This window comes from Protopterus annectens, chromosome 3.part1 (genome assembly GCF_019279795.1).
Source record: "Protopterus annectens isolate FY-2018-M chromosome 3.part1, PAN1.0, whole genome shotgun sequence".
Taxonomy (NCBI): Eukaryota; Metazoa; Chordata; order Ceratodontiformes; family Protopteridae; genus Protopterus; species Protopterus annectens.
In genome coordinates this window covers 972,622,644-972,646,569 of record NC_056732.1, presented here as the reverse complement: position 1 = coordinate 972,646,569, position 23,926 = coordinate 972,622,644, and positions in this window count along the sequence as shown.

The following is a 23,926-nucleotide window of genomic DNA, read 5'->3' as shown; positions in this document are numbered from 1 at the left end:
GTGTTCTACTTTAAGAACACCCTTTGCGTCTGGTCGCATGCACTGACGCAAAATAAGCTGAAATTGTTTACATGACAGGAAAATCCTTCTATGTGGCCCACCTAATCACAAAAGGGTTTGCATCCAGATCAAAAGAGGTCATTGTGCCCCTCTACTTATCACTCATCAGACCCATCATAGAGTACAATGCCCCATTTGGGATGTACCTTACAAGACACCTGCAACAGCTAGAAAGACCTCAGAAGTACTTCACGAAGAGGATCACTGGCCTCAAACAGATTCCCTAGGCAGCTCAACTGAAGAAACTCCAGCTGTACTCGGTTGTATATCGCCTGCTCAGAGGTGATCTCTGCCTGACATACAAGACCATGTCCAACCCAGAATTGATGGACATGCTCCACCTAAAGAAAACCTTATCCCCTCGAGCCACACGCTCTAGGGATCTAAACCTCACCACAACAATAAATAGAATGTGCTGGAGGGACAGATTCCTGTCCCAGAGACTTCCCATGCTTTGGAACAAGATTCTAATCTACATTAGGCAGAGCTCCTCACTAGCACTCTTCAAGAGAAACCTTGACGAGTGGATGGGAAACAGAAAGTTTACCCCGGGGATCACTTCAGTGGCTCTGCTGGACAGAGGCACAGGGAACTAATCTAAGGGGATGGCGAAAGCAAACACATTCTGGCTAGGCTTATAAATGCCTTTGGGCAGATAGCCTAGTACCTACCTATAAACCTATGACATCTTCATCTTCTGACCGCTCAGTGGAATTTGAATTCCAGTCTGCAGAAGATGTTTGGAGTTTGGACTTCGCAGCGGACCACAACAACAATGAATATTTGGACAAAATCAGAGAGGTGTATGTGTGTGTGTGTGTGTGTGTGTGTGTGTGTGTGTGTGTGTGTGTGTGTGTGTGTGAGGCTGCCACTTCTATGAAAAGGAGAGCAACTGAGTCACTGTACAAGAAAGTGCAATGTTAGTTGTTGTGTATTACTATGGAATATTCTTTTTGAGAAAAGCATAACAGTAGTTGCGGGACACCCGGTGTAAAGGCAGATTAATCTATTTAGCCCTATAATAAGCCAACTGCTTGCTCTGTTACCTTTGTATATAGCATTTTTCATTTCTGCATATATCTGACTGCATTTTGTTGATCTTTAATGTGGTAAACTGCTGCCCAGTCTCTAATGTTGCAACTGTTTATATCATGTTTAAAGTAAAGCTTATTCACTGTCCATTTTGCAAGTGATATTTGATCTGTTTGATACTATTGCCCAATTGGAATTTATTCTGAACTGCATTTGAATTATGTAGCTACTGTACTGTTTCTGATTTGAATTTTGAATTACATCTGTTTCTGAGTAGCTGTTGTGTTTCTTGTTTACCATACTATCCTGCGTAATATCTTCAGACTCTGACACACTAACACACTTGTAATTTAGCTATCTGCTGCCTTCTTTTTTACTGGCCTTTTCTTTTCATTCTTTTACCCTTTTTCTAACCCTTCTCTATCTATTGCTTTTTATAATGGATGTCCTCTCCTTGTATTCTCTAACCTATCACATTCATTTCTATACTGCTCTTACTGTTGTATTAGATATATTTACAGGAGCAAATCTGAAATGTAATTAACTTAAAGGGAAGTTTTTTTTATTGCAATTCCTTTAAAATTATGTTGCTTAAAGCTGTTGAATGTAGTTAAAATATTTTAGAATGATAAAATAGAGCAAACTTAACTGTTGTCATAGTATCTCACCTGTTAATATTACTAACTATTTTGATATAATGCTCTATAATTGAGGGTCAGCTGTGGTTAATTGTTATTTGTGACATACTGAGGTTGGTGTAGCAAAGGTATATAAACTGATGACCCTGCTAGTTTTCTGACCATCCACTACTTGTCCACATTAAGCATATGCTCTGTAGCTTTCTATAAAAGGCATAAGTTCATTTTTCAAAAGCTGCAAGACCAATTGTGTCATTATATATTGTTTTATACTAACCATGTATTTTCAGACCATGCTATACATTTTCAGGTCTGGGATATTGATGTAAGATATGATTGTTGTTAATACTGTGTCATATCTTAGAACATTTTAAACTGTTATCATCCTAAACTTGGGAAAACAATGTGCAATGCTGTTTTGGTGAATGTGAGATTTAAAGGCAGAGTAGTTTTAATGCTAAGTCTGTTTTCATTGTGACACTGTATTGCTTTTGTTTAGCAAATGTGTATCAGTGGTTTGTGCTATAAAATTTGAAATAAATGTTTTAAATTAAATCCAAACATCTGCAATCACTGTAGAAGTAAAGCAGAAGACAGTATGCACACTGAAAGTTTTGAACAGTGTTTATGGCAACTGGGGAGAAATCGGCTGAAAGCAGGCATCCGGAACAGAAAAAGAGGGTGTTCCCATCAGCTTATGTCACTGTGATGTCACATACATGGACAGGGCATTGTTGGGAGAGGGTTGGGAATGGGTGGAGTTATGGATGATGCGAGGGGAGTGACAGGGAGTGAAAGCTGGCAACAATACCCCCAGCACACATGGCCCTTTCTTGTATACCATCTCATACATTCCATGTGTATTTAACACCTCAAGCACCCATGGCCCTATCCTGTATATCATCACATACATTCCATGCGTACTTAACATTCCTCCAACACTCCACCAACACCAATGGCCCAGTCCAATATAAAATGTCATATATTCCATGTATATTTAACACTCCCCCAGCACACATGGCACTGTCCTGTATATCATCTCATGCATGCTATGTATATTTAATACTCCCCCAGCAGTCATGGCCCTGTCCTGTATACCATCTCATACATTCTACGTGTATTGAACACTGCCTAACACCAGTGACCATGTCCTCTATACCATCTCATACATTCCGTGTGTATTTAACACTGCCCAGCACCCATGGCTCTGTCCTGTATAGGATGTCATACATTCCATATATATTTGCCACTTCCCCAGCACCCATGGCCCTGTCCTGTATAACATTGCATACATTCCATGTATATTTAACACTGCACAGTATACATAGCCCTGTTCTGTATACCATCTCATACATTCCATGTGGATATAACACTGCCCAGCACCCATAGCACAGTCCTGTATATCATCTCATGCATTCCATTTATATTTAACACTGGTTAGCACCCATGGCCCTGTCTTGCATACCATGCCATACATTCCATTTGTATTTAACACTCCCCCAGCACTTTACCACTCCCCCAGCAAACATAGTCCTATCCTGTATACCATCTCATACATTCCAGGTGTATTTAACACTCCCAAGATCTCATGGCCCTGTCCTGTATACAATCTCATACATTCCTTGTGTATTTAACACTGCTCCAACACCCATGGCCCTGTCTTGTATACCATCTCATACAATCCATGTATATTTATCACACACCCAGCACCCACGGCACTGTCCTGTATACCATCTCATGCATTCCATGTGTATTTAACACAGCCTTGCACCCATGCCCCTATCCTGTATACCATCTCATACAGTCCATGTGTATTTAACACTCCCCCAGCAACCATGGCCTTGTCTTGTGTACCATCTCATACATTCCATGTGTATTAGCAATGCCCCAGTAGCTCAGTGTGATAATAAATAGATAAATATATATTTAACACTCCCCAGCACCCATGTCCCTGTACTGTATGCCATATCATATATTCCATGTGTATTTAACACTCCCCCAGAACCCATGACCCTACCCTATGTACTATCTCATACATGCAATGTGTATTTAACACTCCCCAGCACCCACCGCCCTGTCCTTTATACCATTTCATTCATTCCTTGTGAACTTAACACATACATTCCATGTGTATTTAACACTCCACAGCACACATGGCACTGTCCTGTATACTAACCCATATATTCCTTGCGTATTTAACAATCCTCCACCACCCATGGCCCTGTCCTTTAGGCCATCTCATATATTCCATGTGGAATAAACACTCCTCCAGCAGCCATACACTTACTAGTATGGGGTTTCAAACCCCTGCCTGACTATGTATTGCTATTACATGTTTATGCAGTTATTGCATGCGCCACAGAACTTACATGTTGGGGAGCTGTCCAGAGGTATATCTGATGGTGAGTGACATCTGCAACAGTGATATAGGCTGGATAAGGTAGGTGTAGTACACGGGTCTGTCCACATGAACAGGTTTCAATGTCGACACAGCCACACTTTTTCAGGGACTCACACACATTAACACAGTTGGCAGGGTCAGGAGTAGACTTCCTAACAAGGAAGTTTGCCACAACACAGTAATACGCAGGTATCACATGCACCACAGGGGTTATCAAGATGATATATGGGTAAAGGGTATGTGAAGATGTCTGACATAAGAAGGCATGCTTCAGCAGGCCAATGGGAGGTATAGTGAGTGTGAATGCCATCAAAATCATTATGCTCCACACACACAGACACGGGTTGCCAGTACTGACATGCATGGGTGCATTGCTTCACAGGTGTGTAGTGGTTGACTGTGCCAGAAGGCTGTATAAGGCTAGGTAAAGGGTATACCTTGGCATCAGGCCACATGAAAATGGTCTGCAGTGTGGCTCAGAGGTGTAGTGTCTGAATTGGCCCACACAGGTGGGTATTGTATTCACCATCCAGTCATTTAGGTTTCTATTGTGGGTGGCCAGTGCTGTGCAATGCTTGCCATATATGTGTTCTATAGTCCATGACATGGATGGTGTCTGTGATGTGCACAAGTCCCACATACATATTCTGTGACATGTGGAAGTGTACCTGGGGTGTCTGTTGTGTACACAAATTGTTACCATCAGATGTGCCATTCCTGGCCTCATGTGGTGGGAACTGGCAATGGGCACCAGGTTGATCCTGCACCTACATTGACAGCATGATACAGGTATTCCCTGGTGTAAGAGGCATCTGTCCATACAAGGCATGTGTTTAATGCATGGTATGTCCTTTGTGAGTTACATTTGATGGCACTACAGATTTTGCAGGCGTCCAGTGGGGAACATAGTGAAGGAGCACTGCATGCAATTATATGCCTATTGTAGTGATGGGACAGGGTGCTATGCCATCTGTAGTCCACTACAATCACACCATGTTTACTATCTGTGGGCAATATGCAGGGAACTACCAACAAAGAGGTTGTTGTCTACCTGAGTCTGTGTATGAGACATGGGTTGAGAGTGTTCTCTGGGTAATACAAGGGTTGCCTAAATTGTGCGCCAGGCCTTGATTTTATTTATTTTACATTTGTTTACCAGGAAGGTTCAGCTGGGCAATTGCCCGTTTTCAGTGGGGGCCCGGGGAGAAATGCTCCATGTCATCCAATGATAATTGGGAGAATGCAGGGACAGAGCCAGGATTTTGATAGGTGAGTTTTCAGGACTGATTTGAATTGTTTTTGTGAGGAACTTGAGGTAAGAGTAGTCGGTAGCGTGTTCCATAGTTTAGTAGTATAGTTGGAGAAAAGGCCTTCACCAGCTGAGTTCCTTGCTTTAGTAACCTGTAGTAAGTATTTATTATCAGAGCAGAGTGGTCTAGGAACAGCGTATAGCTGAATTAGATGGCTGAGGGGTGAAGTTTTGGTTGGGTGGTGTAGAATTTGGTGGGCTAGGCTAAGCTGGTTAAAGTGTAGGAGATGTGGGAGTTCAAGCCAATAGAGCTGTTTTAGGGATTTTCAGTGATGTGATCTGTATGGTGATTTTGTGGCAAATTTGGATATATATAGCAGGCTTCTAATTTGTTAAGGTCTGACTTACGTAGGTTGATGAGGATGGAGAATGCATATAGGAGTGTAAATAGCAGGTGTGTTCTGGCTATGGTGATTCTTGTGGAAGGTGTTAGAAATTGGGCATTCCTGTACAGGAGGCCTAGTTTCTTGTGGACTTTTTTGATGGTTTGGTCTATATGGAGGTTGAATTTTAGATTGTTGCCAATTACAATCCCCAGTAGTTTGGTGTGGGTGGTTGGAGTAATAATGGTGTTATTTTTAGAGTAAATGTTGAAGGGGGGGGGGGGTTGCAGTTCTAGTGGCATAGGAGGTTCGTTTTGTTGGGATTAAGTATCAGGTGTTAGTTGGTTAGCCATTTTTCTACTGAGAGGAAAGTGTCTTGGGTAAAAGTTTGGAGGGTTGTAAGGGATGGGGCTGCACAGATCAGGGTTGAATCATCTGCATATTGAATTAGGCTGGCTTTGGGGGTAGCAGTGTGTAGGTGGTTGGTAAAGAGTAAGAATAGGAGAGGTCCAAGGATGGAGCCTTGTGGGACCTTGATTGTGACTGGGAGGGCGTGAGAGAGGGTTTGTTGCCATCAAACGGCTTGTTGCCTATCTACTAGGTAGCTTTGGAACCAGTTAAGAGTTGTGATATTAATGTTTAGGGAGGAAAGGATTTTAATGAGTTTGTTGTGGTTGACCATGTCAAAGGCTTTTGACAGGCCTAGGAATATGGCTGATACAAATAGGGAGTTATTTCTAAGTTAGTTAACTTTGCTGGTAAAGGTTAGTAGGACATTTGTTGTGTTATGTGCTGGACGAAAGCCGTGCTGGGTATTAGATAGTAGGTTATGTGAGGTGAGGTATTTCATGAGCTGTGTGTGTACTATTCTTTCTAGGATCTTGGATAGGGGAGAGAGAATGGCAATGGGAAGGCTGTTAGTAAGTTCGGAAGAGGTCCCCCCTTTGTGAAGGGGTATTATGTGTGATAATTTCCAGATAGAGCTGTGATTCAGCTAAAGATCTGTTAATGAGTATTGCTATAGGATAGGAGATGGCATCTGCTGCGATTTTAAGATAGTCAGTTGGAAGGTTGTCAGTGGCTAATGTTATAGGTTTTAGTTTTTTAAGGTGCTTTTTGATATAGCTGGTGGATACTGGGTGTAGTTTAAATTGGGTGGAGGTATGTTGTGGAGGTGAAGCATTGTCTGATTCTGGGGAAGTATTTAAGTTAGTTTATTTGTTGGGTAGGTTTAGAATGGTTTCAGTGAAGAAGTTGTTGAATTGGGTAGCTATGCTATCAGTACTGGAAGTTATTTTTGGATTGGGAGTAAAAATATGACCTGGTTGTAATAGGTTTTTAACTGTGGCCCAGAACTTTTGGGGATGTGTTTGGTGCTTATTTTGGATACTTAGGTAATAATTGGTTTTGTCTATTTTCAGTTGTTTTTTTGGCTTTGTTTCTAAGTTGTAGGAAGGTTTGCTTGGTGGTGTTGGATTTGTTTTTATGGTACAGTGACCAGACTTATCTCTGTCTTTCAGTAGGGATCTGGTTTCTTTGGTTAACCAGGGGGAGTAGTTGGCTTTGACTCTAACTTGTCTTGGTGGTGCATGGGTGTTGAGAATATCAGGAAAGGTCTTGTTGAAGGATAGTACTAACTCATCTAGGGTTAGATATTTGAGGTGTTCCCAATGGCAGTTTTGTAGGGAAGTTATGAAGTTGTCAGGATTAAAATATTTTTTATTCCTTATTGTGTGGTAGGTGGTTTGTTGTACTGGGTGGATACAATCACGAAGGAGGAAAGTTGGACTGTGGTCACTCAGGTTATCAGGGAGATGGCCAGAGTGAGATGCAAAGTGGGGTGAGTTTACTAAAATCCAATCTAGTAAAGACATCCATTTGGTGACTTTGTCAGTTTTAGTGGGAGTTGTGACGGTTTGGGTGAACCCATAAAGGTTCATGTGAATAGTTGGGCTTTTATTTTATTATTTTTATTTACATTTGTTGACCGGGAGTGTCTGACTTTATGTAGGTCCATTTTCAGTGGAGGCCCGGGGAGAAAAGCTCCACAGTTAAAATAAACAGACAGTAGTTACTTTGGATTGCATAGCGATTAACAATTTAACATAGCAATTAATTACAAACATATTTACAGATGAAGAACATAGTACATCAGTAGACAACTAGAATCTTTATCTGCGAAGTACATAACAGACATTAACAAATGTTACAATAAGAAGTTCCTGCTGTATAAAACGTACTAGGCTTATGAGCATCTGAACTTGCTATAATCAAGGTAGTTAGTGGGGTGGAAAGAAAGGTAGTGGTTGGATGGGGTGGGTGATATTAGAGTGGGAGTTGCAAGGGCATAGCCAGCATGTTTTAGGTGCGCTTTTAGTAATGTTTTGAAGTGGGTGCATGATGGTATGGAGGTAATTGTGGGTGGGAGGGAGTTCGATAATTTGGCTATGGTGCAAGAGAATAATGCTTCACCAGCAGAGTTATTGGCTTTAGTAATCTGCAAGTGATTTTTGTTGCTGGATCTTAGTGGTCTGGTGGTGCGATAGGGTTGGAGAAGATTCTGGAGGGATGGAACATTTAGTGGATGGCTTACTAGTTTGTGGGTGAGTGATAGTTGATACCATTGAAGGAGGTGAAGGAGTTCAAGCCAGCCCAGTTCAGCAAGTGAGAGACAGTGGTGACTACGGTAGGATGTCCCTGTGGCAAATTTGGCAATTTTGTTGTAGCAGGTCTCTAGCTTGTTTAGATCGCATTGCCTTAGGTTGGTATATATTGGAGAGGCATAAAATAGGGTGGAGATAAGGTGTGAATTTGCTATTGAAATCGTTGCTGCTTTGGTGAGAAGTTGCTTATTTCTGTATAACGCTCCTAGTTTTTTGTGGACTTTTTTTATGGTCATGGATATGTGAATGTCAAATTTTAGTTTATTGTCTATTTCCACTCCTAGCAATTTGGTGTGTTCAGTTGGGTATATAGTGGTGTTGTCTTTTGCTGTGATGTTAAAGTGAGAGTTGTTTTGAGTATGTTTGGTGGGTTGGAAGATGAGTAGTTTAGTTTTGTTTGGGTTGAGTATTAATTGGGCATTGGATAACGAAGTTTCAACAGAGGAAAAGGCTTCCTGTGTGACATTTGCAGTTTGGGTAGGGACTGGGCTGAGCAGATGATGGTTGAGTCATCTGCATATTGTATGAGTGTGCCATATTTGGTGGCAGAGGCTAGATTATTGGTGAAAACAGAGAAGTGTAGGGGTCCAAGGATGGATCCTTGGGGAACCCCTATGGAGACAGGTAGTTGGGGAGATATGTCATTCTGCCATACAACGGATTGTTGGCGGTCAGACAGGTAACTCTGAAACCAGTTGGTGACTGATTGAGAGAAGGATAGGTTATTGAGGACAGAGATGAGTTGTTTGTGTGGGACCATGTCAAATGCTTTAGACAGGTCTAGGAAAGTAGCAGAGGAGAGATAGCCATTGTTTTGATGCTGAAGGATAGTGTTAGTAAAGGAGAGTAAGGCAGTGGTGGTGCTATGGTTTGGTCGGAAACCATGCTGAGTATTGGAAAGGAGGTTGTTAGTAAGGAGGTAGTCTGAGACCTGAGAATGTATGCATCTCTCTAGTATTTTGGAGAGTGGAGAGAGAACAGCTATGGGGCGGTAATTGGTTAGTTCTGTGGAGGGGAATTATATGTGATACTTTCCACAGTGTGGGAACGTAACTTTCTGACAGAGATCGGTTAATCAAGATGGATACTGGGTAGGCCAGAGCATCAGCTGCGATTTGTAGGTATTCACTTGGGAGGTTGTCTGCTGCTAATTTGGTGGGCTTACATTTAGTTAAGAGTTTTTTTATGTTGGAGGTAGGTACAGGAGAAAAAGAGAAGGCAGTGGGGAGATTACTAGTTGAAGGTGTGGGTTGGAGGGGAGGGGGTTGTGTTGTTTAGCTAGTGATAGTATGGCTTGTGTGAAGTGTATGTTGAATGAGGTAGCAATATTTTTGGAGGAGTGAGGGATGTTAGGAGGAGGGGTACTGACTTTACCTGGGTGGAGGATGGAGTTTATAGAGGACCAGAATTGTTTGGGGCTGTGTTGGGATGATTCTAGGGCAGACTGGTAGTATTGGAATTTGTCCTGTTTTATTAGCTTTTTAACTCTATTGCACAGTTCTAGGAATTTCTGTCTAGATGAGGGGGTTTTGGTTTTGTGCCAGTGCTCCCAGGCTTTATCCCTGTTTTTCATTTCTGACTTAGTGGTTTTCTGTAGCCATGGGGAGGGTTGTGCTTTTGTTCTGGAAAGTCTTATGGGGGCATGGTAATTAAGGATGCTCAGGAAGGTAGTATTAAAAAATTCAACTGGGTCATCAAGACTGAGGTACTTTAGGGGATGCCAGTTACATTCTTTGAGGGATGAGATGAATGTGAGTGGGTTAAAGTTTAGTTTTTTACGTATTTGACTGTAGATGACAGGTTTAGCTTGGTATAGGTATTTTTTGAGTAGGAATGTTGGGGAGTGATCACTGAAGCTATCTGGTAAGCAGCCTGTTATATATGACTGGGGGCTCTTACCGACTAGTATCCAATCCAGGGTAGTGTGCTTGCTGGAGTTTTTATTTATCCTGGTTGACGACTGGACTAGTTGGGTGAAGCCATGAAGGTTTATATGATGGGTTGGATTGTTGCCAGAACAGGATAGCCAGTCAAAACTGAAATCACCTAAAATTATAGTTTCTTGGAGGAGATGGTGGGTAGACCAGCTGAGGAGGTTTTCTAGTGGAGGGATGTTTTGGCCAGGTGGGAAGTAGCATCTAATTATGTTGATGGTTTTGTTTTGGTTTATTTTGAGGTTGGTATATATTATTTCTTCATTGCCTATTTGTGGAGCTGATGATTTTAAGATCCAGATGTTTAGATGCTGTTTAAATATTATAGCTACACCGCCTCTTTTCTTGTTTAGCCAGTCTACTCTTAGTATGCTGTAACCGGTAGGGAGTATTTGCTCACTGGTAATGTGAGGTTTTAGCCAGGTTTCTGTCAGGAAGACTATATCTGGTAAGTACAAGTCTATGGTGGCATGGGGTACATGGACTTTGTTGGATATATTTCTAATATTTAGGCTTAGTAGAAGGAAGTCACTTGGCTTTCTATTGGCTGTGATATGGGAGAAGTTGTTGTTTCTAGTCTGATTATGATGATTGGGGTTGAAGATGGTAGGCCCAGGGTTGGAGTGAATGTCTCCACTTAGGGCTAGTTTTGATATGCATGAGGTTATTAGTTTTCTCAGTTTTTGAATGTGTTTGCTTATTAGGGAAGCCTTATGATTGTGCTCTGTGGGTAATAGGTATGGTGGGAGGGTTACTATGTCAAGTTGTAGGGATGCTTTATGTCTGAGTAATATAGTTGGTAGAATATGTGTGGGGTGCATAGGGATGGTTCTTGAGTTAGTGGGAGGAGAGCTGAGTGATGGTGAGACATGAGTGGTGGTGTGAGTAGTAGTACAGTGGTAGTGGTTGAGTGGGGGAATGATGGAGCTTTGGTAGGATGTAATATATGCAAGGGGAGTGCATGCAGTGAGCATAGGTAAGGTATGCTTGTACATGTTAGTTGAGGAGGTGTGATAGTAGTGGGAAAATAGAGGAGGTAGTGTTGGGTTAGCGCTGTGGTTGTCTATTGGAAAGATGGGAGGGGTTTGTGAGTGTAATAAAGGTAGGACCACTGGGGGCGGGAGGAAATAGGGGGCAAGGTGGGGAGCAAAATGAGTAGAGACCCTGTTAGTTGCTCTTATGAGGGGGCTGGAAACAATCAGGTAACAGAGTAAACTGATAAATGAACATATGATAGTGACAAAGGGTGGTTGTAGTTTTAAAAATGGTCCCTGCCACAGGTAATATTTATTAACTTTGGGATTGGCTTAAGGTAATAAACAGGGAAGGGGGGGAGAACAAGGGTGTGAGCAGGCAGTTCTTTTGTACTGCTGCTAATCAGCCAAAGCAAAAACAGGATAACCTTGTATCAGTAGGCTACAGTGGTCTCAGTTTAAATTAACAAACACACAGTATTGATCAGTTATGGATACTATTTGCTAACGGAAGGGAATAAGAGAGAAAGTGGAAGATGAGTGTGTGTGTGTGTGTGGGGGGGGGGGGCTGCTTACAAGCCAAAGCACAGTGCTCTCCAGGGGAAAATGAATATTGGCTCAAACAGGTAGACACATACTCAAAGTTAACTTTAGCTGTTTGCAGACAGTTCAGACCTGTACTGCGCTTTTCTTATAAGAATGATAAAGGTGGTACCGCAGTTGAATACTTAAGAGTGGTGTTAGGTTCAAAGTTAACTTTAGCTGTTTGCAGACAGTTCAGAACCGGACTGCATTTTTCTTATAAGAATGATAAAGGTGGTACCGCAGCTGAAAGCTTAAGAGTGGTGTTAAGTCTAGAAAAGAAGAGTACAGAGGAGTAAGCACTTTTGAGATGGTAAATATATATTATAAATATTACAAAAAACAAACTGAGCAAATAGCTACTGTAACTACTAGTATATGCAGATACTGAGCCAATTGGAAAAAAATCTGTTAGAAGAAACCTCATCAGACAGTTATGCAGTCACAGGTAAAAATATAGCGAGGAACACTCTATCCTAGGTCTCTAATGTGATTCTATCCACCAGTAACAGCACAATTATATAGAAATAATTAGACACCAGTATGAGCTCTCTACACACAACACATTTACATGAATAACATTAGTGAACAATGTGCAGCTATGCAAATAGACCATACTATTATACTAAAAACAACTTGGTGCAGACAAAATGCTAGCATGCCATAGTAACTTCCAATAATAAAGCATAAATCATATTAGATGTCTAACACAATTCAACATAAACATATACAGTTGTAAAATATCTAACACAATTCAACATAAATAGGCATTTACAGTTGTAAAACACTGGAGAGACACTGAGCTCCTCATGGTGCCTGTAGCAGAGTGGATTGTAGTTTTAAAAATGGTGCCTGCCACAGGTAATATTTATTAACTTTGGGATTGGCTTAAGGTAATAAATGGGGAAGGGGGAGGGAAAGGACAAGGGTGTGAGTAGGCAGTTCTTTTGTACTGCTGCTAATGAGCCAAAGCAAAGACAAGTTTGTGTTTAAGAAACAATAAGAATTGACCAAGGACTGCTCCGAAACTGTAAGTAATTTCTTAACCATTTCTCAGGTGGAAAACAGGATATCCTTGTATCAGTAAGCTACTGTGGTCTCAGTTTAAATTAACAAACACACAGTATTGATCAGTTATGGATACTATTTGCTAACAGAAGGGAATAAGAGAGAAAGTGGAAGATGAGTGTGTGTGTGTGTGTGTGTGTGTGTGTGTGTGTGTGTGTGTGTGTGTGTGTGTGTGTGTGTGTGTGCGTCAAGGGGGGGGGGGGCTGCTTACAAGCCAAAGCACAGTGCTCTCCAGGGGAAAATGAATATTGGCTCAAACAGGTAGACACATACACAAAGTTAACTTTAGCTGTTTGCAGACAGTTCAGACCCGGACTGTGCTTTTCTTATAAGAATGATAAAGGTGGTACCGCAGCTAAATACTTAAGAGTGGTGTTAGGTTCAAAGTTAACTTTAGCTGTTTGCAGACAGTTCAGACCCGGACTGCGCTTTTCTTATAAGAATGATAAAGGTGGTACCGCAGTTGAATACGTAAGAGTGGTGTTAGGTTCAAAGTTAACTTTAGCTGTTTGCAGACAGTTCAGACCCGGACTGCGCTTTTCTTATAAGAATGATAAAGGTGGTATTGCAGTTGAATACTTAAGAGTGGTGTTAGGGTTGAAGTTAACTTTAGCTGTTTGCAGACAGTTCAGACCTGGACTGCGCTTTTCTTATAAGAATGATAAAGGTGGTACCGCAGTTGAATACTTAAGAGTGGTGTTAGGTTCAAAGTTAACTTTAGCTGTTTGCAGACAGTTCAGACCCAGACTGCACTTTTCTTATAAGAATGATAAAGGTGATATCGTAGTTGAATACTTAAGAGTGGTGTTAAGTTCAAAGTTAACTTTAGCTGTTTGCAGACAGCTCAGACTCGGACTGCGCTTTTCTTATAAGAATGATAAAAGTGGTACCGCAGTTGAATACTTAAGAGTGGTGTTAGGTTGGAGAGACACTGAGCTTCTCATGGGGCCTGTAGCAGAGTGGATTGTGAGGAGCTTTGTGAGGAGCATTGGAGCCAGTCAATATTGAAGTCTCCCATGATAATGGTTTCTTGGGGGAGGTGATTGGAGCACCAATGTAATAGGTTTTCAACAGTAGAAGTATTGTTACCAGGTGGTATGTATCCTCCTATAGTGTTGAGGGTTTTGCTAGAGTTAATGTTTAATTTAGCTATAATTTTCTCTGCATTATCTATGTATGGGACTGAGGAGTTGTGGAGCTGTAGTGAGAGGTGATCTTTGTATAATATTGCTATGCCTCCTCCTTTTTTGTTTGTTCTTTTATGTAGGATGTTGTAGCCTGGGGGTGTGATCTCATTATTGTCAGTGTGGGGTTTAAGTCAGGTTTCAGTTATTGTTACTATATCTGGGGAGTAGTGGGATAGCAAAGCATGTACATTGTGAGTTTTTGGCAATGCTTCTTACATTAATCACATGAAAAGAGGTAGACCACCACCACGAACAATGTCAAAACTTTATTTCAAATAAAATCCAAAGAAATAAGAGATGAGCGCTTTCGCGTGCTTCAAATGCACAGTTCCTCAGATAGATTTAAAACATTGTCATAACCCATGCCTTATATATCAAACAACAGAATTACTTAATTGATTAATTATAGCATCTAATTGCCAAATTGTCAGTTTATAGTCAACTCATTTAAAGCTGTAGAGCCCAATTGCACTATGTAGTGCTTGTTCAACAAAAAAATCATTATATTCACTTTGTTTTATGAGGTAACGTTTCTCATTACAACTATAAATGCATGTTGATAAAATATATATATAAAAATATATATATATATAAAAATATATATAAAAAATATATATAAAAAGGAGATGTATAATGGCTCATATTAATAAAATACAAATCTTACTATATATTTAATCTTTTATGCTTCATGCGTCATCTACCAAATTCTGTTCGTGGTGTTTACTGTGTGACAATAATTTTCATTTTTATTTTTATGTGCTTGCCTGCATTTGGTTGTCTAGATGTAATATTTTTGCAATGTAGGCACATATTATACATACATTACTGTGGATGTATACGTATTTCCTTAGATCATTTTGACTATGATTTTTCTATATTTAGGAATGTACAGGTCTTTTATGAGGTAAAAATTCCATATACTTGTAAATGAATTTTTAGATGGAGTAGATAGCTATCCATTTATTTATTGATTTACTGATGTATTTATATTTATATTTATTTATTTATTTATTACTATGTCAGTTTTTAAGTATTAAGCTTTTCTATATTGATATATGAAGTATAGGGAATGATTACACATTACAATATAATGCGCTGCATAAGTATAGCACATATACTGTATTCATTAGCACTCATATAGTTCTTTAGCTTTTCAGTATTCATTGTATTCAATTAGGGTAACATACAAATCTATAGATGTATACTCACTATTTATACACATATTGTATATTTTTGATATATTTTTGGATACATTCCTGATATATTTTTGATATATTGCTATACACATACTTTCATTTTTTCACATTTTACAATACATTATATATTTGTAGATGCACTATACGTATAGTTAGGTTTTATCTAGTTATTTAATATTTATTTAATACTTATTTTCTAATATATGATATACAGTGTACGTAAAAAACACACACTGAATAAATATATATACATTTTAACATGATTTTTAATATTGGTAACATAATACATAATTTATACTCGGTCGTTCATAGATTTCATATGTGCGTTCCGCTATGTACATGGCTTTATTGTCACACAGTAAACACCACAAACAGAATTTGGTAGATGACGCATGAAGCATAAAAGATTAAATATATAGTAAGATTTGTATTTTATTAATATGATCCATTATACATCTCCTTTTTATATATATTTTTTATATATATTTTTATATATATATATATTTTTTATATATATATTTTATCAACATGCATTTATAGTTGTAATGAGAAACGTTACCTCATAAAACAAAGTGAATATAATGATTTTTTGTTGAACAAGCACTACATAGTGCAATTGGGCTCTACAGCTTTAAATGAGTTGACTATAAACTGACAATTTGGCGATTAGATGCTATAATTAATCAATTAAGTAATTCTGTTGTTTGATATATAAGGCATGGGTTATGACAATGTTTTAAATCTATCTGAGGAAGCGTGCATTTGAAGCACGCGAAAGCGCTCATCTCTTATTCCTTTGGATTTTATTTGAAATAAAGTTTTGACATTGTTCGTGGTGGTGATCTACCTCTTTTCATTTGATTGTCGCTGGCTTTTGTGGTCGACCAACTTTGAGGGAAAGGTATTGCTCTTTATCTTGAACTTCTTACATTAATGTTGATCAAGAGAAGGGATACTTTGGATCTTTGGTGCAAGATAGATAGGTTTGGTTGCGGTGGAGGGGGTAGTGTTGGATGGTTGTTAAGGTATAGTGTGGGTTGAGTGCTGGTGGGACCGGGGTTGGGGTGTATGTCTCCTGTTAGAGTTAGCTGTTTGTGTAGGTAGTGATAGAGTTTGAAGAGCTTAAGTAGGAGTTTGGTGAATCTATTTGTATGTTGAGATTTAGGTTGTAGTGGGAGAAATCTTAGGGTATAATAGTCTGTAATGGTTGTGTGGAGGAGGGCTGGGGGCTACAAGAGGAAGAAATGTGTGTCTAGGTGTTTGCAAGTTGGTAGTATGTGTCGGAGTGTGTGTGATATAGTGCAGGGAGGTATTATATGCTGTGGTGTGTATAACAGGAGTAGAAGAGATGGGAATATGGTAAGTAGTAGAGTGTGCTGTAGTGCTGTCATAGTAATGCAAGTATGTAACTATATATGAGATGTTTAATTGGGTATAGAACATCAAAGTGTACATGGGAGGTGTGTACTTGTGTGAAAGGGATTGGTAGCTGAGAGGTGGGAGTGGTTAAGGTGAAGTATAAGTTTAGTAGTAGTGGGGGTGGGTGGGAATTGGGGGTAGGGTAGGGGAGGGAGTGAGCAAACAAAGTGAGCGAATGGAGCAGGTTCAGACCACGAGGCTGCAGTTGTGCTAAAAAAACTATCAGTTGGGTGGTATGGGACTCGTAAGCTTTACTGAGTGATAGAACTGCCTAACTGAGCTTGTTTCTGCATTTATTTTAACTTTTGGCTAATTCACCATGTAGGTGTACAACTAATGTCAGTAAGGTATCTAGTAAGGGTAGAGTATGGAAGCCGGGTAATGTAGGCAGCAACCTAGCTACCAGAAAGTGAGCATACCAGATAGGGCAGAACTATAGGACTACACAAAACAGTTTAGTTTATAGATAAACGTACACTGTGGCAAGGGTTTTCCTGGGAGGTAGCAGGCTTAATCTTTGCATTTAGGGTCATAATTCCTGCGGGTGCTCCTTGTAGAACTCAGTGATAGGGAACTGAAAATGGGGAGAAATAAAAAATTAGTTAAGCAGTCATGTAGATAGAGGTCTTATATTGAATAGATAAGAAGGTTTTGAGCTAAGTAGTGGGTGTGGGGGAGGTAACAAATGAGGGAAGGAACGGGAGAGTTTCACAGTTAGAATGTATAGAAAAAGAATAATGTACCATTACACAACATAACTGGCTACTTTTACACCTAGAACCTTGGTAACATCAACCACATAAATAGCAATACAGCATTGATAACGCAGCAGCTATAAAATGTTAAATAGCAGAGATAATTACACAGTTAAGCATATATATTCCACAATAGCATTTGTTTTAGCATTCATTTAACTGCATAACAGCTCTCAGTACATGTTTCACCTCAGTTGCAAGATCTAAGCATTTGAGAGATATTCTACATGCAGAAAGGTGAATGTAATTTAGGTAATGTCGTACTTAGTCTACTATTTGTAAGGGTAAGGCTGTAACCTTTATTAAATAACTAATACCTTGATGTCACATATAGGGGTATGGATTGTCAACCCTAGCCTCTCTGCTGTTTGACATCTGTTATCCTTGTAAGGTGGACATTGTGACATATAATAGGCCCACCATATAAGAAATTTGTAAAACCCACTCCACAATGAGTCCAGTTGGTATACACTCACAGCCACCTCCACACAGGATACGAATGACAAACACAGACACACACACCAAGTCTCACAGTTGCCATCTTTGGGATTGGAGATCCTACCTAACTAGTACATTACACTACAGTATTACGCAGTTATAGTATGCACCACAGAGATTACGGGGTTACTCTTTCCCCAAAGGTCTATTTCAAAGTGAATGACATCAGCAGGATTGCCAAAGAAGGGAAATGGAGGTTGTAATGACTGTGAATGGCCTCAAAAGCATTGCTCCCTACACAGAAAAACAAACATCCACACTTGCCATGTCTGGGAATACAACACCTACCTAACTAGTTTATCACACTACAGCATTACAAAGTTATAGAATGTGCCACAATGATTACTGGGCTACTCTTTCCCCAAAGGTGTATTTCAAAGTGAATGACATCAGCAGGTTTGCCAAAGATGGGCACTGGAGGTTGTAGTAACTGTGAATGGCCTCAAAAGCATTGCTCCTTACACAGACACACACACAAAGACCCACACTTGCCATGTCTGGGAATAGAACTCCTACTGAACTACTGTATCACACTAGAGCATTGTGCAGTTATAGGACACACCATGGAAATTAATAGGCTGCTCTTTCCCCAAAGGTGTATTTCAAAGTGAATGACATCAGCAGGCTTGAGGAAGATGGGCACTGGAGGTTGTAGTGACTGTGAATGGCCTCAAAAGCATTGCTTACTACACAGACACACTTGCCATATCTGGGAATAGAACTTCTACCTGACTAGTTTATCACACTACAGCATTACGCAGTTATAGGACACACCATGGAGATTATTGGGCTACTTCTTCCCCAAAGGTGTATTTCAAAGTGAATGACATCAGCAGGCATGCCAAAGTAGGGCATTTCAAATTGTAGTGAGTGTGACTGGTCTAAAAAGCATTGATCCCTACACATACAAACACACACAGTTGCCACATCTGGGATTAAAACTCCTACCTAATTAGTACATCACACTACAGCATTATGCAGTTATAGGATGCACCACAGAGATTACTGGGCTACTACTTCCCCAAAGGTGTATTTCAAGGTGAAGACATTAACAGGCTTGCCATAGTTTGGCAATGGGGAGTGCAGTGTGTGTGTATGGGCCGTAACCCATTCATCTGGAGGCAGACACACAACACACAGGCACACACAGGTTTATATTCTACAGGTACATGTATACAACTGCTAGATGACTACTGACTTGTACAGTCATGTTACACAGTTAGCGCAAGCACCACAGACACTATAGTGCTGAGGGATACCAGAGGCAAATGTCTACGGTGATTGACATTTGCACATCATGTGGTTTTAGCCAATTGGATGTGTGCTGGGTGGGACAGGCCTCATGCTGGGAGACTCTTTGTCACTGTCACTCTCTTCCACACATCTATGTATGGGTACTTTTGGACTATTATAGTGTGCTGTCCTTGGATATATGTGTGCATTTCTATCCAATGTGTGTGCAAAGCATGACTGATGTGTACTGAGGAGTGTATGCACTAACATCTGCGACTGTCAGATATGTATGGTCCACTGTTATTGCTAGACATGGGCTTCATTTCTGTAAGTCTGTGAGGATGCCCAGTATGACCTTTCAGTACTTTGTTGTCTGACATGGCCTTAATTTCTCTAAGCGTGGGAGCATGCCCAGTATGACCTTCTGTACTGAATGTGTGAATCCATTCCAGGTAGTATGTACTCCAGTGCAGGCTTTTGTGTTTCTGCAGGATATCTGTAGGTCGGTTGACAATATGGGGTCAAAATGGGCAAGGATAGTGGGTTACTGTAGGTAATTATCTCTGTGCTGCTTCTGCTACATGGTCCTGGTGTTAACAGAGATATTCAGACATATGTACTGTTATACACTGTGATGTTTTATGTCATACAGTACTGTCAGGTATACATATTTGCTTGCAGTGATGTCCTGGGGAACACAGGGTGAATGCAGCTTTGTCCACTATTGTGGTCAGCAGCCTACATATTCTTGCACAATCATACCATTCTGGAGGGGAAGCTGCAGACACTTGCTGCTGGGTCTGTGTAAATGGTTCAGCAACTTGGTACAGTGGTGGCAGAGTATCCCATGCTTGTGCATCCATCAACATTACAGTATGGCCATATCCTGCTGTGGCCATATCTCACAGCTGTACGGATTCACACAGGTTACCCAGAGACAGGGGTCATACATCTGGATATTACCCCTTCAACTTGTGGTTTATGAGCAGGTTTATAGCCACCCATTCCTGTGTTTGCAGCCAGGGATAGTATGTGCACAATGCTGAGTTTCAGACTTCACACAATCCATGCCGCCCATGCTCCCATCCCCCCTCTATTATTCTATCCTCTTCCATACATTATGCAAACATTATCTGATATGTTCCCTATAGTTATCACCTCATCCCAGCAGTCATTTGGTGTTGGACCACAGTTCTTGCAGTAGGACATGGTGGACATGTTACTGTGATTTGTCCACATGGCCTTGCATTTGGGTTCTGTGGACTGTGTTATGTTGTTATTTGGGAGTCTATGACATAACATACATTGGCAGTACGGATGAGACACAGGGCTTTGGCAGAGAACTGTAGGTCAATTGGTAGTGATGCAGGCCAGCTGTAGCAGGCTGTTGAATTATGTCACTCCTGCAGTCCCAGACTGCAATACACTCTATTCTCCTGGGGTGACAGGGTAGGTGTGCAAGGTTTTCATGCCAATACTTGCTGTCAGTATTGATCCAGTGGTGTGGATGCTGGCAGGGTGCTGCTTACAGCTAGGGACACACCTGCATGAGACACCTGCTCTGCATGCTGCGTTCTTTCACTATTGCCATACACAGGTGGGGATCATATTGTACTCATTCCCAACAGCAGGGATAAGACCGGAAAGGTACCTGTGGGGGGGTGGGGTAAGCTGGGTGCATGTGTGCTATGGACACTACTTGCATCTGACTCACAGATATGCATGGGGCATTCCACCTATGCTGGCTTGTGCAGGGACATCAGCTGTTTCTCAATACTTCATTCCTATGACCTTTGTGGTCTGCCAGTGTTTGGCCAGACAATATCGGTATTCCCTACTACAAGCCCAAATAATGTGCTGCATACCTGTATGTTCAATTCAAAGGGTGTGTACATTTGACAGTTACATATTATACACTGTATGTTTGGGGTACTTCCCCTGTGTACTACTTGTACATTTGGGCCGACATTCATGCCATGCCCATCTTTCAGATGGTGACTCATATTACTTCCAAACATTTACTATGGCTTACTGCTGGAATGTGTTTTGCTGAGAAGCATTGTGTTTGCACTGCAGTTGTGAGAACTTGGCCCTGTCATTGACAGTACTGGGCAATGGCCACCAGGACAAACCTCACCATGCATACATACTGACCACTCTCACACTATATACAACACACACCAACCTAACACACACAGACCTGCATATTGTACACATGCTGCAACCTATCCTGCTACCTTGGCTGGCTCAGGTGATATGTGCTCCACTGTTATTACACCTTTACATACATATTACTACATTTCTACATAGGATTGGGGGGCACACCTGACTGTTACTACATTTCTACATAGGATTGGGGGGCACACCTGACACTTGTACACATTTGCTATGAGTGTACTGGTATTTCAGGTACTCCATTTCATTCTATATTCTAACCTATCATACTGACTAGAGGCATATCAGTGTACTACAGGTCTTAGGTTTGATTGACCTACATTTCAGTTTCTGACTTCTTACCCTTCAGAACTAACATCCCACTGCCTGTGTAGGTTTGGGGGGAGGATGTTCCCTATAGTCATCAATCAGAGGCCTTAGCACAGCCTTTGTTTGTGTTTGTCTGCACCTGTCCTGCTGCCTGAGACTGTTGTTGGGTATGTGAGCCTCCCTGACTGACATGTGAGTGTCCTATGGACACACATGTGGCCCAGCACATTTCCTGCAGTGAGTCTTGTCACCTTGTCTAGTGCTGGCTACTATGGTGACACCAGTATTTGTTACAGATCTCATGCTGCCACTATAGGTGTCCCATTCAACCACTTGATTCCCTTGCATGCTCACATCCATACCATAGATACAAGTAACAACACATACTACTCCATACGGCAATTGGTAGGGAGAGTGACTTACCTTGTGGCCGTGCCAGTATTGAGGATGGTGCTGGAGGGCTGACTATGTCGGATGCACATAGTACACTCCCTATATATGGTTAAGCACAGGTAGTGTCATGTTTGTCATCCCTTTTACTGTATGTGCGAGTCAGAGAGAGGTGTCATTCCTTGGGTCCCTAATGTGTCAGTGTATGTGATATGCATTGCCTCTTTGCCGAGCTCTGGGCATACTAGGCATGTCTCCTTCTGCCGACAGGGGCAGGCTCAGGTTGTTCCTCCTCTGAGTCACTCTGTGCCTGTGCAGGCCTTGGCAATGGTGGGGGGGGGGGCTGTGTGGCACTGCCCCATGCTGTTCCTGCTGCAGCTGTTTCCACAGGATCATATTGTGTAGCATGGCACATACGATGATAATTTGGGTACATGTAGCTGGTGAGTACTGCAAGGATCCACTGGATGTGTCCAGGCACTGGAACCGTGACTTGATCATCCCAAACACACCCTCTATTATTATTCTGGTCTGTACGTGTGCCTCATTATGGAGTTCTTGTTCAGGTGTGTGTGCATTTCTGATGGGTGTCATCAGCCACGGCTCCAGTGCATAACCAGCATCCCCCACTAGATAACCGTAAGGGATGTCCCCAGTGGCAAATCTCTGGTACAGCTACGTCAGATGTAGGAGTCGTGATAGCTTCCAGGGCAGTCAGCACACACATTCATTATAATGCCCTGGGCATCGTACACAACCTAGCAGTTGATGAAGGGGAAGCCCTTGCAGATGATGTAGACCCTACCCTGCTCACCAGGTGCTGCTTTAATGCATATGTATGTGCAGTCTATAGCACCCACTACCTCAGGGTATTCTGCTATTTGCTGGAAGAGACGCATATTGCTGGCCAACGCCTCACGGGAGTTGTGGAAATATACGTACTCACCAGCATGTGCTGACATGACATCTGAGAAGTGGTGGAGTACCTTGGATGCTGATGCCTGTGAAATCCTCATGATATCCCCAGATGGCCTCTGGAAGGTACCTGTGGCTAGTATTCCTAAGCCTACACATACCTTGGTATCCACTGGGATGGGTTCCCCTCTGTTAGCTCTGTGTGTGAGGTGTGGCTGGCACAGCTCAACAATTTTCTGTAGGAGGTCCCTGTCCACCCCATAGCACTCCACTATCTCCAGCTCATTTAGCCCCTGGTAGGTTACCCTGGGTCTGTACACTGTTCTCCTTCTCCTCACTGTGGGTAGGTTGACAGCATTCTCATCCTCACCACCCTCAGCCTCTTCCACATGTTGATGTATGATAGCTGTTGCAGCCCCTATCATTTTGTTGCTTTTGTTTGCTAAATTTCCCCACTTGTATACACTGGTGGTGTACAGTTTATAGGAAAACCCAGACATAAAGGTGTTTGCATAGTTTATAGCGGTGTACTGAGCTGGGCTGCTGCCTGTGTAATTGGCTGATTCTGACACATTTCACCTGCCAGCTATGTTAGCTCTCCTAGATTGCCTTCCTGCAGTTTTCCCTTCCCATTGCCTTCCTGTTTAAGCCCAGAGGCGTGCTGCGCAAACACAGTGCTCAGATTGCATGGGGCTGCTATTTTCTGGTTTACTTTTTTTCCCCTTTAAAACACGGTGCGTTTAGGCAATGTAAAGAGTGCTAGGCAGTCTCAGACACACACCCTTACTTAGTTCTGCTAAGCTAAGGGCAAACCCGAGCCACAGGGCTCCAATAAGCTTACAGTATGCCTGACACCCCCCCTATG